This window comes from Spermophilus citellus (assembly GCF_964194105.1).
Source record: "Spermophilus citellus genome assembly, chromosome: 15".
NCBI classification, from domain to species: Eukaryota; Metazoa; Chordata; class Mammalia; order Rodentia; family Sciuridae; genus Spermophilus; species Spermophilus citellus.
In genome coordinates, this window is record NC_138195.1 from 74063473 (window position 1) to 74078466 (window position 14994).

Below are 14994 nucleotides of genomic sequence, written 5' to 3' on the forward strand. Positions count from 1 at the left end.
TCCTTTTCATTTTTATGAATGTTTCTGGATGTGGAACTCATTTCATATACTCTCATTGTTTTGCTATTGTTTTTAATCTGCTCCCTACTTTTTCTTTTCTTAATTAACCCTTACAAAAGGAGCTGGACAGGTCTGTGATCCAGCCCCATATCCTTCATATATCAGCTCTAAGCAGCTAACTCATTGCTGGGATTTACATACTTCCAGTTCCAGAGAGCCCAGTTTCTCAGAAAGCAGACAATTCCAGTTTTAGAGAACTCTAGCTACTATCTAAGGCCTTATCACAACAAAATAAGTTGTATTCCTTAATCTTCTGCCTACTTCAAATAATTTTTCTTTATTCACTACCTTGTTCAAATATGATTTTGTTCTTCTGAATCTATAAACAGCAGCCCCCACACCCCCATATGGAGGCCATTCATAGGGGTGACATGGCTTCCACATCTGTTCTGCTCTACTTGTCCTCTCCAGAATGAACATCTCAGCTCCACAGGGTCACTTCTGAAAGCCCTGGACCACAGCTGTACTGCATAAGGGGAAGGAGAGGGCTCCTGTCTCCGTGCTCCAGCTATGGGCCTTGCAGGCACACACAGAGAATTTGGAAGAAAGCCCCATGTTCTTTCTCTGGGTTTAAGTCATGGTCCAGCCTACTAGAGCTCATCAGTGACTGGAGATTCCAAAGTGGTTTCTCTGTTCTATTCTACTAGTCCCTTCTCCCACATGGCCTCCTCTTGCAGTGGGCAGATGACTTCTCTTGCTGGAACACCTGCCTCTTGCTGATCCTTCATCTTTGCATCTTGTTCTCTTAGTTCCTCTTTGTCTTTTTTAATGGTGAGCAATTCAGTACAGTGGTAGCATAAAATGCTGTCTTTCTAATGCTCAGCTGTGGTTATGCACTCTCCCTTGCTATGATTAAAATACAAAACACAAAAGTGAACGTCCCAAACCACCAAAGATAGAACAGAATCTTGGAACTATTATGTAGGGTATAGAAAAAAAAAAGATAGAAATAGAAACTTTTAAATTCTTCCTAATACATTCTAAGCACTATACTAAGGGTTGTATTTTGCTATAAAATATGATTTTCTAGTTGTCTCTGTTCATTAATTCCAAACCTTGCAGTGGTTTATTTGTGTTAGTGTGTGAGAGCATCTATGTGTGTGTGTGTGTATGTGTGTTACGGTTATGTACGTGTTTTAAGTATTAGCTTATCTTTACAGGGACACCTGTCCTGTTTTGTCAGAAGGTACCCTGGATTATAAAATATCCCTCAAAGGTGGTTTTCATTTGCTTCAACTGGAGGCCTGAAAACATCAATGGACAGGGACCGTTTTATGTGTAGTTACCTACTGGGGATTCCTACTTCCACTGTGCAGGTTGTGTGAATTCAAAATCCATATCCACGACTGAAGCTAGACTGGGGTTTTGTTTCTTTTGGGTGACTGAGCCCATTTTCCCTGAGAGAAAGGGAGGGAGAGAGAGAGAGAGAGACACACCAGGGTCAAGATAAACACTTCCCAGTGATCTATTTCCACCATCTAGGTCCTACCTCCTACAGTTTCTTGCAACTCCCTGTCATCCATTCAGCCACCGATGGATTAATCCTTTGATGAGCTCAGTGTCCTCATGATTTAATCATTTCCTAACAGCCCCACCTTTGTACATGGCTGCTTTGGGGACCAAGCTCTTAACACGTAAGTCTTTAAGGGACTTTCTATATCCAAACTGTAACACTTCCCAAACCCCAACCCAAGGCTTATCAGAAGACAGCTTATCACTGCTTGCCCACATAGTGGCCAACACATTTCAAAAGAATCACATATCACATAATACTTCCATTTTTAAATATTAGACTAGTTACAGCTATTGGCTGCATAAAGCACAAAGGCAAGTGTATTTTTCTTGTGTAGTGTTGTAACCCACCTCTAAGTTTCCAGAGCCTATATTTACGTCCCCAAACACGAGGGATCATTACTGTGTCAGCTCCCACATACCATGTAGGTTTTGGGTTCTGAGTTTGACTTTGAAAGATTTAATTCCACGGTTAGAAATTATGAAAGATTTTTAAATTATGTTTTATCTATATTATTCAATTGTTGGGAGCTGCAATCCTAGCCAGTTGGAAATGTGGCTCTCCTCTTTCTCCTACAAACCTTCAAAATAACCATATAAAGTAGGTTAGCATCAGTCTGACTTTAGGATTAATGATACCAAGGTTCAGGATGGTTGAGCTTTTGGAGGTCACACAGCCAGTAAGTGGTAGAGCAGAGATACACTGGAGCCAACAGTAGGGACAGAGGAAGAATGTTCCTGGAAGCAGGAAGAAAACCAGGAATAAACAATGCCATGAAATTTAGGGGAAGAAAGTGGTTTGAAATTTGGACAAGAATTAACTGATTTAGAGGGGCAAACTGAGAAAATCATGGGGTTTGGCAATTTTCTAAAGAGAACAGATTGTGTCTAAGTGATTCTTTGAAGAGTGCCTGGAGGATGGGGATTGAGTTGTCCTGTCTGCTGCTTTTAGAAGCACTTGCAAATATATACCTAAGTGGTTTTTGATGGTGATGGTGGTTATCCAAAAATTCTTCATGTAGCACTTCCCATTTGGAGAATTTATGCAAAAATGTGGGATCACATCCAGCTTAGTGCTCACACTTATCCTCTGGGAGGATGTCTGTAGTACCTCCTTAGGAAAAAAAATACAGAAAGGGATTATCTGTTAGTGACAGGCCAATTAGAAGTTCAGCTATTGAAGGAAGACATGGTACATTCTTTTAGAATGTACAATTGTCATAATGTACAATTTATTGTAAAAGGTACTAAGCTCTTCAGACACAGCATTTCTGTTATGGTTTAGATATTGGCTCATGTGTGAGACAACACAAAAACATTCAGAGGTGAAATGATTGAGTTATGAGAGCCTTAATCTAATCAGTGAATTAATCCCCTGGTAGAGATTAACTGAATGGTGACTGGAGGCTGGTAGAGTGTGCCTAGAGGAGGTGGGTCCCTGGAGGCATGCCTTTAGGATATGTATGTATTTGGTGAGTTGAGTTTAGTCTCTCTCTTTCTCCGCTTCTGATCATTATGTGAGCTGCTTCTGTGCCACACACTTCTGCCATGATGTTCAGACTCATCTCAGGCCCTGAGGAATGGAGCTGGCTATTGATGGACTGAGACCTCTGAAACCATCATCCTCAAATAAACATTTATCCTCTAAAATTAGGTTTAGGCTTAGGGTTAGGGGTTAGGGTTAGGGTTAGGGTCAGGTCTTTTGTCCCAGCAGCAAAAAAAAAAAAAAAAAAAAAAAGGCTTCAACACTCCCTTTCCATCCTTTGGAAAAGTGTACTGTAGTGTACTGTTATTCCCATTATAGAGACAAGAATCCAAGAGTTTTAGAGCATCTAAGTGGCCCAGGTTACCAGAGCTAGAAATGACAACATTGAGATCCACAGGCTTGTGTGTCTCTATAGCAAAGCATCTTCATTCTTTAATCCCAGAGTGGGATCAGTTGAAGGAGGTACTTGAAATTTCTCTGGACACACAGAGAAATGTGACTGCCAGAATCAAAATGACATTTTGGGGCAGTGTGTTCCAAATTCTCTTCCAGACTTTGTGTGTCTAGGGGGAACTCAAACTGGCTACAGGCCATGGAATATTAAGGATCTTGGTAGCCTCTGATTTGGGCTCATCATCTCTCTCTAAGGACATATACAGGCTGGAGAAGGGGCATCTGCATGAGGATAAAGGAATGCAGCCTGGGTACCCACCTTGTTGCATAGGAGGCCACTCCTCAACCTAGGTGAAGGTGACAGGTTCAGTCCTTTATTTATTCATTCTTCTTATAAACACTTAAGGGTTCATCTTAGCAGAAATACTCTTTATTAAGGATAGACTTATGATAGGAATAACTTCAGAAAGATGAGAAGAAGGATTAATATCTCAGAGAATGACACAAAATGTCTACACCTCTATCCCACACTGAGCTGGGTGTAAGGATCACAGAAGGAATGAGGTAGTGAAGAACTGAGCTGGCCAAGACAGTAACTATTACCCATATGTGGCTATACATCAAATTTAGTCAATTAAAAGTAAACAAAATTTAAGAATTCCATTCCTCCATGCCACCTAGCCACATTTCACAGGCTTCACAGCCACATGGGTCTGGTTTCTACTCTACTGGGTTGCACAGATGGAGACCCTTTCCATCATTGAAGAAAGTCCTAGTAGATAGTGACAGTGATAGGGAGTGTTGGCCAAAAGGCCCAGGTTGGAGCCTGGCTCAGTCCCTTAGCATCTGTGTATTTGTGCACACTTGAGCAAGTCCTTTGACATCTCTCTGCATTCCTTCCCTTATGTACAAAATAGGGAGCATAATTGGAACAGCACAAGGCAACATCTTACAGGGCACTTACTATGTCCCTGGCACCAGTGTAATGACTTTATTTGCATTAATTAATGTAGTATTTACAACCTTCCTCCATGGTAAGTGCTATTATTATCCCCTCTGCATACATGTAGATACAGGAACAGAGAAGTTCCTGTAGCTAGTTAATGTTGCTTCTGGGCTGTAAACCCAGGCAGCTGGAATCAAGAATCAGGACTCTCTGTCTGTATAATTCCTAATAATCATGGAAATGTTAGAGTGATGTGGGGAAAATTAAATCACTTACTATACTAGGATCTTTGTTGGCATGGAGTTCAAGAAAGGTTAGTTATTATTATTTTAGTCTTTAAGGAAGCTGGAGATACCCTTATTTTTATTCTCTTCTTAAATCCAGGAGAAGTACACACTTCCTCTTAGTTGATGGAAAATATCAAAGTATGGCAGAAAAGAATTGCAGCGACAGACAGATCCCTTTTCCCTTGCTCTTTTTAACCTTGGATATGCTACTTCCTTTCTCTGACTTAGTTTCCTGGTCTTTAATGTGGGGATTGAGGTAGAAAGTCCCTGGGCTGTTTACTTTTCCATAGTCTCTGATTCCATGATAAATGGGGCCTAATTTGCATTGCACAATTATAAGTCATGTATAAATATTAGCTTATGCAATTGGTTAATCACTTAATGTCAGATAAATGTGCAGAGCAAGGTGTTTAATATGTTTACACAAACTGTACAAACCATTTTGTCATTAATTGTGCTTATCCAGCCCGCTGGCATGAGCGTGTTGAGGCAGAGAACTTGATGTGGGCACCTGTCTCCCTAACTTTGCCTTCCCACCTGGTTTTGATTTATGCTGTGGGCTGTCTTCCATTCACTTGGGAACTAGGATTTTGAAAATGTTTATGCAAACAATCCTAAGAACTGGAGGCTTACGAGGTGTTATCTCTGTCTTCAGACAGACTGAGCTCCTTGTGGGCGCTTCATGTTTTATAAAGTCAGGGAAAAAGATAGAAATTACCACTAGTTAACACCTGGATGTCAAACCTCCTTCTCCCCCCACCCCCATTTTACTTTTTTCCTCAAGTTATACCTCAGAAAATTCAGGACAACTTGAGGGCAGTTAATGGGAATTTCTCAGGTGTGATAAAGACTATCTGGGTTTTTGTTCCATTGATTTTCATGGGAGTGTGGATAGCTGTAAAATCACAGTGTGCACAGTACAGTCATCTACTTGACAATGCAGGGAGCCAGGAGGGGCTGAGGCCAGAGCAGGATGGTGCAGAGAAGGTTGCCTTTGATGCTGTATAAGCTGGGCTTCAGCGAGGAGAAGAGGGTTGGCCTGAGCTGCAATTCCAATAACGGAGTGAAGGAGCTCTTCACAGAGAAGAGTTAATCCAGTGTGTCAAGGCTCCAGAGATAGCAGCAGTAGGAAGCTATTTGAACCTGGAGACTGGCTGGATAGTCAAGGATACCATTCTCCTGAGTTTCTGCAGAGAGCTGGAGTGGTGGGATTGAGGGGCACTGATAGCTGAAATATGGTGGGAAGTGGGGAAGTGGGGAAGGCAAACCTTGACCCTTCCTCTTCTCAGCCACCAAACTCCTGCTACTGCCTTCTTTTGGCTGACTGTAGTTAGAAGGCAAGAGACAAGGAAGCCACATGGATCCTGCAGGTCTTATGGACAAGCCCTGCAAGGGCATAGAGTAGGGAAGAGACGGGGAGAAAACGGGCTAATGGGTAAGGACAAATGGACACTATGATGCACAGACAGATGTGGATGTGAGGTAATGGACTAAGGGGTAAGAAAGTGGGAGAGGCGGGGCGTGCACCAAGAGAGGAGGTTCAGTCTGATCAAGCGCTACCACCCCTCCCATCATGGGAGAAGGATTCGGTGGCAGTCCTCTAAACAGACCAGCTTCAAATATTTACTGAACCATCACTGTGCAGGGGTGACAGGGAATATGGAAAGGGCGTCTGCTTTGAATTAGACAGATTTGGGTTTTCTATTCAGTCCTAGTGTCATTGCTTATTAGCTAGATGGCCTTCGACCAGTTACTCAAACTTTCTCATTCTCAGTTTTCGTATGTAAAGTGGGACTGAGTCTACAAACATCAAAGAATTGCATTTACGTTGAAATTAGATAATGGATATAATTTGCCTGGGCCTTGACCTGGTGTTTGTCACTATGATTTAGATGTGAGGTGTCCCTCTGAGCTCATGTGCAAGACAATGCAGGATTAGGAGGTATGACCCGGTGGGTCACTAGTTAACCCCCTGATATGTATTAACTGTAGGTAGATAGGGTGTGGCTAGAGGAGATAGGCCCCTTGGGATATACCTTTGGGGTTTATATTTTGTCCCTGCTGAGCAGAGCTCTTTCTGCTTCCTGCTGCCATGTCCTCAGCTGCTCTCCTCTGCCCTGCCATTCTGCCATCATGTTCTGTCTCACCTCAGCGGACCGTGGAATACACCTTTGAAATGGTGCACCAAAATAAACTTTTCCTCCTCTTACATCAGGTCTTTTGATCACAGTTATTGAAAAGCTAACTAAAGCATCATTCTTGCACTTAAGGATCAAATGTACTCTGAGGTGAATGGACTTAGATAGGACCCTTACGTTGAAGTTTATATTGGGGATCAGGGAAGTTCTCCCTGAAGAAGTACAAAGGCTGAGACTTGGAGGATGAGGAGAATCTAGTCAGAAAAGCCAGAGAGAGGGAAATCAGTGGCAGTAGAGGGAAGAGGAGGAGGAAGAAGCGGGGGAAAATGAGGAGGAAGAGAAGGCAGGGGATGGTATGGGGAGAGGAGAAGTAGAACTGTGTGGACCATAGAACCCCATTGTTTGGATCTTTTCCCTCATTGGCTGCTCTTTCTCAGAAGCCTTTCATGGCTCTACTTCATCTTTCTGATCTCTCCAAATATTAAAGAGCCCTTGGGAATAGTTCTTCCACCTGTCCTCACTCCCTTCATGATCTCATCAAGGCTCCTGGTTTTCAATACCATTTATTTTTCCTAATCATTATCCCAGATCTCTCCCTTGTATGCTGCACTTATCCATCAAATTGCTACTCGATATCTTAACATGAATATTTCATAAATATGCCAAATATTCCATTCTAAAATGAAGCATCTGGTTTCTATTCATTCTGTTCGTAAATTTGCTCCTCTTACAATTCTTTGAATATTTCAGGGCAAATGCTTTGGAGTCTTGGCTCTTCTCTTATTTCATACTCTATGATCAGTTCCTAAGAAATTCATTTTGGCTGTATTCTTAAAACATGTCCTGGACTCCCAGAATCTACATACAACACACACACACACACACACACACACACACGTTATTGTAACATCCTCTTCCTCCTTCATCCACCTATCATGCAGCCAGAGTAGTTCACTAACATGTAAGTCACATTGTGTCATCTCTGCTAAAAACATCTAGTCGTCCCATCTCACTCAGAACAAAACCATAAGTCTTCCATGGCTCATGTATCATGCACAATCTTTCTAGCTCTCTCTGCCCTTGTCACTTCTTTTAACTCATTTCCCACTATTCTTCCACTTACTGGTGGTGCTCCCGCAACTCAGGTTTTGCTATGCCTCCAATTTCCAAACATAGTCCTGTCTCAGTCCTTCTTTCTCTTGCACTCCATCGGGCATGCAGGTTATACACCAGGTTCCAGTTCTAACTGACTGTACTCTGCTCAAATCCCATCATTTTAGAAATGCCTTCCCTAACCACTCTGAAAAATTCAGCTTCCTTCCTACCACTCCTGGTAACCATTTATCATGCTTTATTTTTCTTCACAAAAATTTACAACTATCCAGCATATCAATTTTTATCTATTTCCTGTCTTTTCCATTAGAATTAAAGATCTATGAAGATGAGAACTTTGTCTCTGTCATCTTCGACTATGTAAGACAGGTGCTGTATGTAGGCTCACCTGTGGATCAATAGGTGAGTGAGCGTGAAATAGTCTTAGCCTTAGATCCTTCCTTTGATTATGACTTATCCTTGAAAGCTCCTTCCCCAAAGAAGGAAGGGACTCAATCCAGTGGAGGATCTGTGGCTTCCTTTCCTCCTGAAATCCCAGATAGAGGTTGGGCATTCTAACCAGTTGGTCAGTTAGCATTTGTTAGGAATCTACCTTCTGTGCAGCTCTGTGTTGATTGTTATGAGACATAAAAAGGATCTTCATAGTCTAATTGAGGTGAAACCGCACACACATACAATCACCCACATGCACACACACACGCACACACACACACAATCACCCACATGCACACACACATTAATTAACAATACCCAGCATTGGCAGTAATATCGATAGTTATGTTCCAGGCACTTCATCAAATTTTTGCATTCAGAGTGTCATTGAATCCTTATAATACTATGAGAAATAACCATTGTCATCCCCAACTCTGGTGGTCCTCACCTCAAAGAAACAAAGGAGTAAATGTAGGTCTAGAGAAGATAGCTAACTTTTCCAAGGTGACTGTGTGAGTTAGTGAGGGTAGGGAAAGTGAGTGAAGTGGCAGAAGCTGGACACTATGACACTCAGGGCCATAGTTAGAGACCATGGTTTCTGAATCATCATAACACAAATAATTGTTGAGATGATGTTCATCGGTGGTGTATTTATTAGGAATGTTGTTACTAGGTACCGGGATTGATTCTTTGTGCTGGGTATAAAATGATGAGCAGCTCCAAGCATCCCCTGACTTTTAGGAGCTCAAAAAGTTGAAGTTTAAAAATTAGAAATCAGGAAATTAGCTGGAGAATGGGAAGTATGGGAATCTCCATCCAAGGAAGAAGTCCCTCTGGGCTGGAATTTTTCGATATATCACAAAGAAGGAGGAAGTCTTACCTTTGACCTAAAAGATGGGAAACGTTTTCATGTAGTTCAAGAGGAATGAGAAATAAAGAACAGAGAAATTACTTGGCAAAGCATAACTCTGTTTGCATAGTTTTATTTCTGTTTAGCACTTTTCACTTGGTTTATATATCTTGGGAAGTCTTTTGGTCTCTACCAGGCAGTCATTTTTTTTTTTTTTTTTTTTTTTTTTTGCACAAGATTGTGATCAACAGTGGAGAAGACATCTTGTCTCTTCTGTGAATCCCTAGTACCCATCACATAGTGAATATTCAGTAATCAGCTCTTGGATGGAGATCTGCATTTCACTGATATCCATAGAAATTCCCCATGAAGGGATCTCTTTCATTTTAACAGTCTCTAACCAAGAAAATGCATTCCAACCTGGAAGAACTTGAAGGCTGTAGCACCATTCTGTATGCATCTGTCATCCTGAAGTGGCTTTAAGCTATCATTTGGTGCCTGGGCTATGGTTTTCATTATACTGACTCATGAGAAGAGGTCTGTGGTGAGGTACTTCATAGCCACAGTGTATTTAAAGGGTGCCATCCATCCTACCGAACGTTACTAAAAGAAAAAGAAGGTAGTTTTGAGAGGGTAAGATGGAGTTGAATTTTGCCTGCATGTTATCTTCCTTTCTTCCCCTTTAACTGGAAGGGGAACTATGCATATGGATATAGTTTTCAGATTCTCGGGTCTAATGCATCTGTATTGAACAGGGTGAATGTCAGACTTTGTGCTAAGTGTTTTAAACATGTGCATTGTCCCTTTTTATATCACAATACCCCTAGTGAGTTTGGTTCTTTTTTTAATGTTCAAGTGGAAGAATTTAAAACATGGCATTGAGAAGTCAGTGATTTATGCCATTATAAGGTGCCAGTATGTGCTAGAGCCAAATGAGACGTTAATTTTTTTTTTTTAGAAGAATCTGGAAAAGACTGAAGAGCTTAAATTGTTGAGGGAAGAATCCAAGAGGCAGAGGAATATGCTTTCAACGTGATTAACAGTGAAAACACTTTCAATGATATTATATCCTAGCAGTAAACACTAAATGCTGAGCCACATCCAAAGGGGTGTTATTTTGGGTCCTTGCCTTCAATAATCTAGTTGGAAAGAAAGGGTATCCCAGAGATTGAGGGACATTTATTTGGAGAGAAGAACAACAAAAGGTGGGACCTTCTTCCTTGTGAGAAACTGCAGAGGGATAATATATCACATGTAAAAAATGCATGATTGTGTTAACCCTGCCTGGCAGAGGTCACAGGGAAATGAAGACAGTTTATCTATCAGAATTGTTGATTAATGATTGACTATATTTTACATCTTATATTTTATGATGATTTTTTTTTTCCAGAAACTTGGAGGAAAAGGAGTAATAAACAAAGGAAAGGCTAGCTTCTCATTGCAGAGCTTCAGGGTCCTGGCTAGAAAGAAAATGAACCATTTTCCTGAATGACCATGGAGTGAAGCTCCCTTTCCCTGACTTCTCACTTCTCAGCTATAGAAATATCTAGACTCTCAGAATTTGGCAATTGAAGGAATGTTAAAATATCTCCTCGTTTCACAGATGAGGAGACTAAAATCTTTGGTTCTAGGATTTGTCCCTAAGTCATTGTAACTTGTGGAACACTCAGAAGACTCCTTTTCCCCTGCACTGAGTCAGTGGAAGGAGTATGGGCTGAGACTCAGAGATGTCCCCTGCTGAGGGCCATTGCCAAGTAGGAATGACACATCGAAATTTCCTTGCCAGCGTAAGTACCCCATGTTGCTTAGAGGACATTCGCTGGCACATTGCATGTATGCTTTAGTAAGGTGACCTTGCTCAAGGACCAGGGCGGATCGGGGTTTAGAGCTGATCAGGTTTTAGGGAGTATCCCCTCCTTGGGTTTAGGGAAGTTCCAGGTTTAAGGTGTACCCTGGGGGGGGGGGGAATAGGGCGTATCCTGCTGCCTCAGGCACGCCGGATCCTTGAGTTCCCGTTGAGTTCTCCTGGGATTCAGAAAGTATTGGAAAAGAAAGCCTCCTGGAGTAGGTGAATTGGGCACCTGCAGAACGGGGATTTCCCCAGATCATGTGTGTAGAGGCCGGTGTGAGTTCGGGAATAAAGAATTGCTGTTTGAATCTACAAGGTGTGGGTGGCTCGTGATTCAGTGCCCAGCCAAGACTGCGGCAGTTCCCCAAGCACAGCTCTACTGCTTCTGTACACCTCGGTTACCTCACTTACTGAGTCTCAGTTCCTAGATCAGGATAGGGGGTGTAATATTTTATAGGTCGCTTAAGAGTTGCCTATGAAGAAACATAAAAGTGCTTTGTAAGACATAAAGTAGCATGAATGGCCGGGACCTGTTCACACCACCTTTGGAAGGCATTGGTCATTGTAGTATGTGATGCTCCTCTGTCCACCTCTACGTTTTGGCTGGAAGTAAAAGATGCACTCTGAGTTAGGCAACAAAGCCATACGAGCTCATTTGGAAATAATAATCTTGTTTTGAGACCAGACCTACTCAAATTGACAGAGGGCATCTCATCACTTTTGGCCATTAACCAAAATCACCCTGAATATTATCTGCTCCTTAGAAGCTCCAAAGATCAGGAAACTATAGCTTTAAGTCGTGCTCTGGCTATTATGTGAGTTTCCACTGCCTGGCCCCAGCTACTCTTGCATTCAATAAACATGAGGAATTGCACTGTAATAGCAACCAATGCACCCAGACACACACTTTAATTAAAGGAATACATCACACAATAAAGTGCATTTAAATGAAAAATCTTTCCATTGGAAGTACAGTTTCTTCTTTTTTTCTCTCTTCCGTGGTACTTTTCTGATGGTTAAACACTTCTCATGGAAATGCAGGGCAGGCTAGGGTCAGGGTGAGGTTCTCCAGGGACATAATGGAGGTTATGGCCGAATTGGACAAGATGGAGTATTAGTTAAACCTCATATAGTGACTGGTGATACAAACAGCATCTAATGCGACCACAAAGTGAGGCTGATGAATGCAGCTGGTGTGTGCATCAGATGCTGTCAGAGGATTTCTTAGTCTCAGGAGGAGGAGGAATGGCTGGAGGAAGGAGCAAGGCAGAGCAAATCAACTTACATGCAGGTTGACACTGTACTTTGTCAGCCTGCAGCCAGAGGGCTTTATGAAAAGCCTGACTGTGGTTGTCCCTTCGGTTGGTAAGAAACCAGGCAAATGAGTCTATCTGCCCCTTCTTGTGCCTTGGATTGTATTTTTTTTCTTATAACTTTATTTAAAGTAATTTACATATAATAAACTGCATTTATTTAAAATGCAGAAGACAGTGAGTTTTGATAGTCATAAACACCTGTCAGACCACCAAGATGCAGATCATTTCTGTCACTTTTACCAAAGGCTTCTCAGACCCCACTGTGTTCACCCCTCTGTCCACCTCTGGCCTCAGACTTTCACCAGTCTGCCTTTTGTCACTGTAGAATGCATTTCTTTGGTGTGTCAGTCTTTTTCCACCAAGCAGTGATGCTCAGACTCCTCCCTATTGGGTGCATGCCAGCAGTTTGTTCTTTTTCATTACCAAGTAGGTTGGGATGTTTTAAGGTAAAGCACAATTCTTGATGGCATGGCTCTTATTGCTGGTTTCTGTACCTGGTTTCTGTGCATATCTGAGCTGAGGTAATTTGTCACCATATTTTAGGGGTACAGGGGCTTCTGTAGTAACCAGCAGTGATCAGCATTTCCCAGTGGGTTGCACAGTCAGAGACTGAGGGTGGCCTCTGTTTGCCTCATTCCTCTTCTCATCAATATTTATTGAACATAGAAAATGTGCTAGATACTGCTCTCAGCACTTGGGGGATATCAGCAAATAACAAAAATCCCTCCTATGGTGAAATTTGCTTTGGCTGTCAAATAAATAAATTATAACATTTCTTATTATGGTTGGTCTTATGTAATTGTCCAAGTATCATTATAGTTGGTCTAACAACAACATATGTTGTTAGTCTGTCATAAATACTGAAACGAAAATAAATGAAGAAAACAGAATAGGAAAAGTCAAGATAAGAAAACTGTGCCTTAGCTGGGTGCTCAGGGAAAGCCTCATCAAGACAGTGACATTCCAGAAGAGCAGAGTTCCAAAGCAGAGTATTGGCAAGTTCTCTGGGTCTCCATCATAACGTGGATATGTGCATCGTGATTTCTTGAATATGGCCAGCTTTTACCAGCACAGAATGAGTGCACCTCCTGAAAGAAATCCTTGAGTTTCCCAGGGCTTATGTCTCCCTAGTGCTGTGTATTCTCCCTGGTTCATTTAAGTTCTCTTAAGTATTTGGTTTTGGTGACTGCACTTAGAAAAGCATGCAGAGAAATTGGAGCAGGCTGAGAAAACATGTTGAAAGTGAAGAGAAGTCATGCTGAGGGGGGAAATCCAAATGGACTTCTTGACATGGATGATTAGATGAGGGGTTGGCAATTTTTTTTTTCAGGTGAATAGTCTCTGCCCTGATGTTTCCTATTGCGTGATTGACAAAACAAGAGTCCTGACAGGGAAATATGAAGTTATGTGGAGGTGGGCTTGTGCAAGCAGATCTGACAGCATATGACCTTAAGTCTAGATGAAAAGGGAGCAAGAAGCCCCCTCTGTCTCTGCTCCTAGTCATATCACCACTCAATGACCATCTGTACAGAGACTGTGAAGCACCTGCTTCATAATGTGAATACTAAGGGCGATAAACTGACCTCAGCAATGCCCACAAGAGGGAAGGAATTTTGATTGAGTAGATTTATTTCTAGAATGCATAATAGTTTAATATAAGAAAAATCTAAAAGTGAAATTCTACATGAACATTTCAATTGACTAATAAAATTATTGTATGAAACCAATACCCCCTAATGACTTACAAAATAAAATAGGAAAACAAAACAAATTAAAAAAAATTTTAGAAAAACTTAGAAAATTAGGAGATAAGTGCTTCTTAAACTAAGATTATCCACTAAAAATACAATGAACATAGTTTTCATATAAAGTATTAGTGGCATTTTATTTAAATTCAGGAGTAAGACAAGGACACTCACTAGTACAGTCAACATTACCCTGGGATTCTTACTCATGACAATGAATAAAGAAAAAAAGATCATTCTCCATAGATCATATGATTTTCTACATATAAACTCAAAGTACAGATAAGTTATTAAACTTAATAATTTTAAGTTTTTATAAACAAAATAAAATTGTAATTTATTCTCTAGCATTAATGAGTTACAAAGCCAATTACAATATAATTTATTCCATGTATCTTATTCCAATGTCCAACAAGAATAGATACAATGAAAATTGTATAAGACATGTAGGGAGAAAATTTAAAACTTTATGAAAGAACACCAAAGAAAACCAAATTCAATGGAGAAATTCACCATGTGTATTTGTGGGAGTCCTCAAGAGCATGAAAACATCAATTCTCTACAGATTTCTCTGTTTCAATACAATTCAATCAAAATGGCAAAAGGTGCATCTAGGAACTTATCCATCTGATTTTCTAATGTATGACATACAGCAAAATGTCCCAAACCAAGCCAGACTCACCTCAAGGGTAATGATACATTTGTTGTTGGGCTGGGATGAGTCAAATATCAGAAGTGATAGTTTTATTTTATACTCTCATTCAATTAAAAACACACACACACACACACACACACACACACACACACAGGAATGGACAAATTGAAGAGTGGTACAGAATGGAGAGTCCAGAACAGATCCACATAAAA

The 14994-nt window shown here is 41.0% G+C and overlaps 1 protein-coding gene across 1 annotated transcript in view; it reads left to right on the forward strand.

Moving 5' to 3' along the window:
• The window catches only part of SORCS3 (sortilin related VPS10 domain containing receptor 3), a gene marked incomplete at both ends in the record, with an annotated part of 577733 nt that overhangs the window by 316433 nt on the left and 246306 nt on the right, over window positions 1-14994 (forward strand). The window lies entirely within an intron of this gene.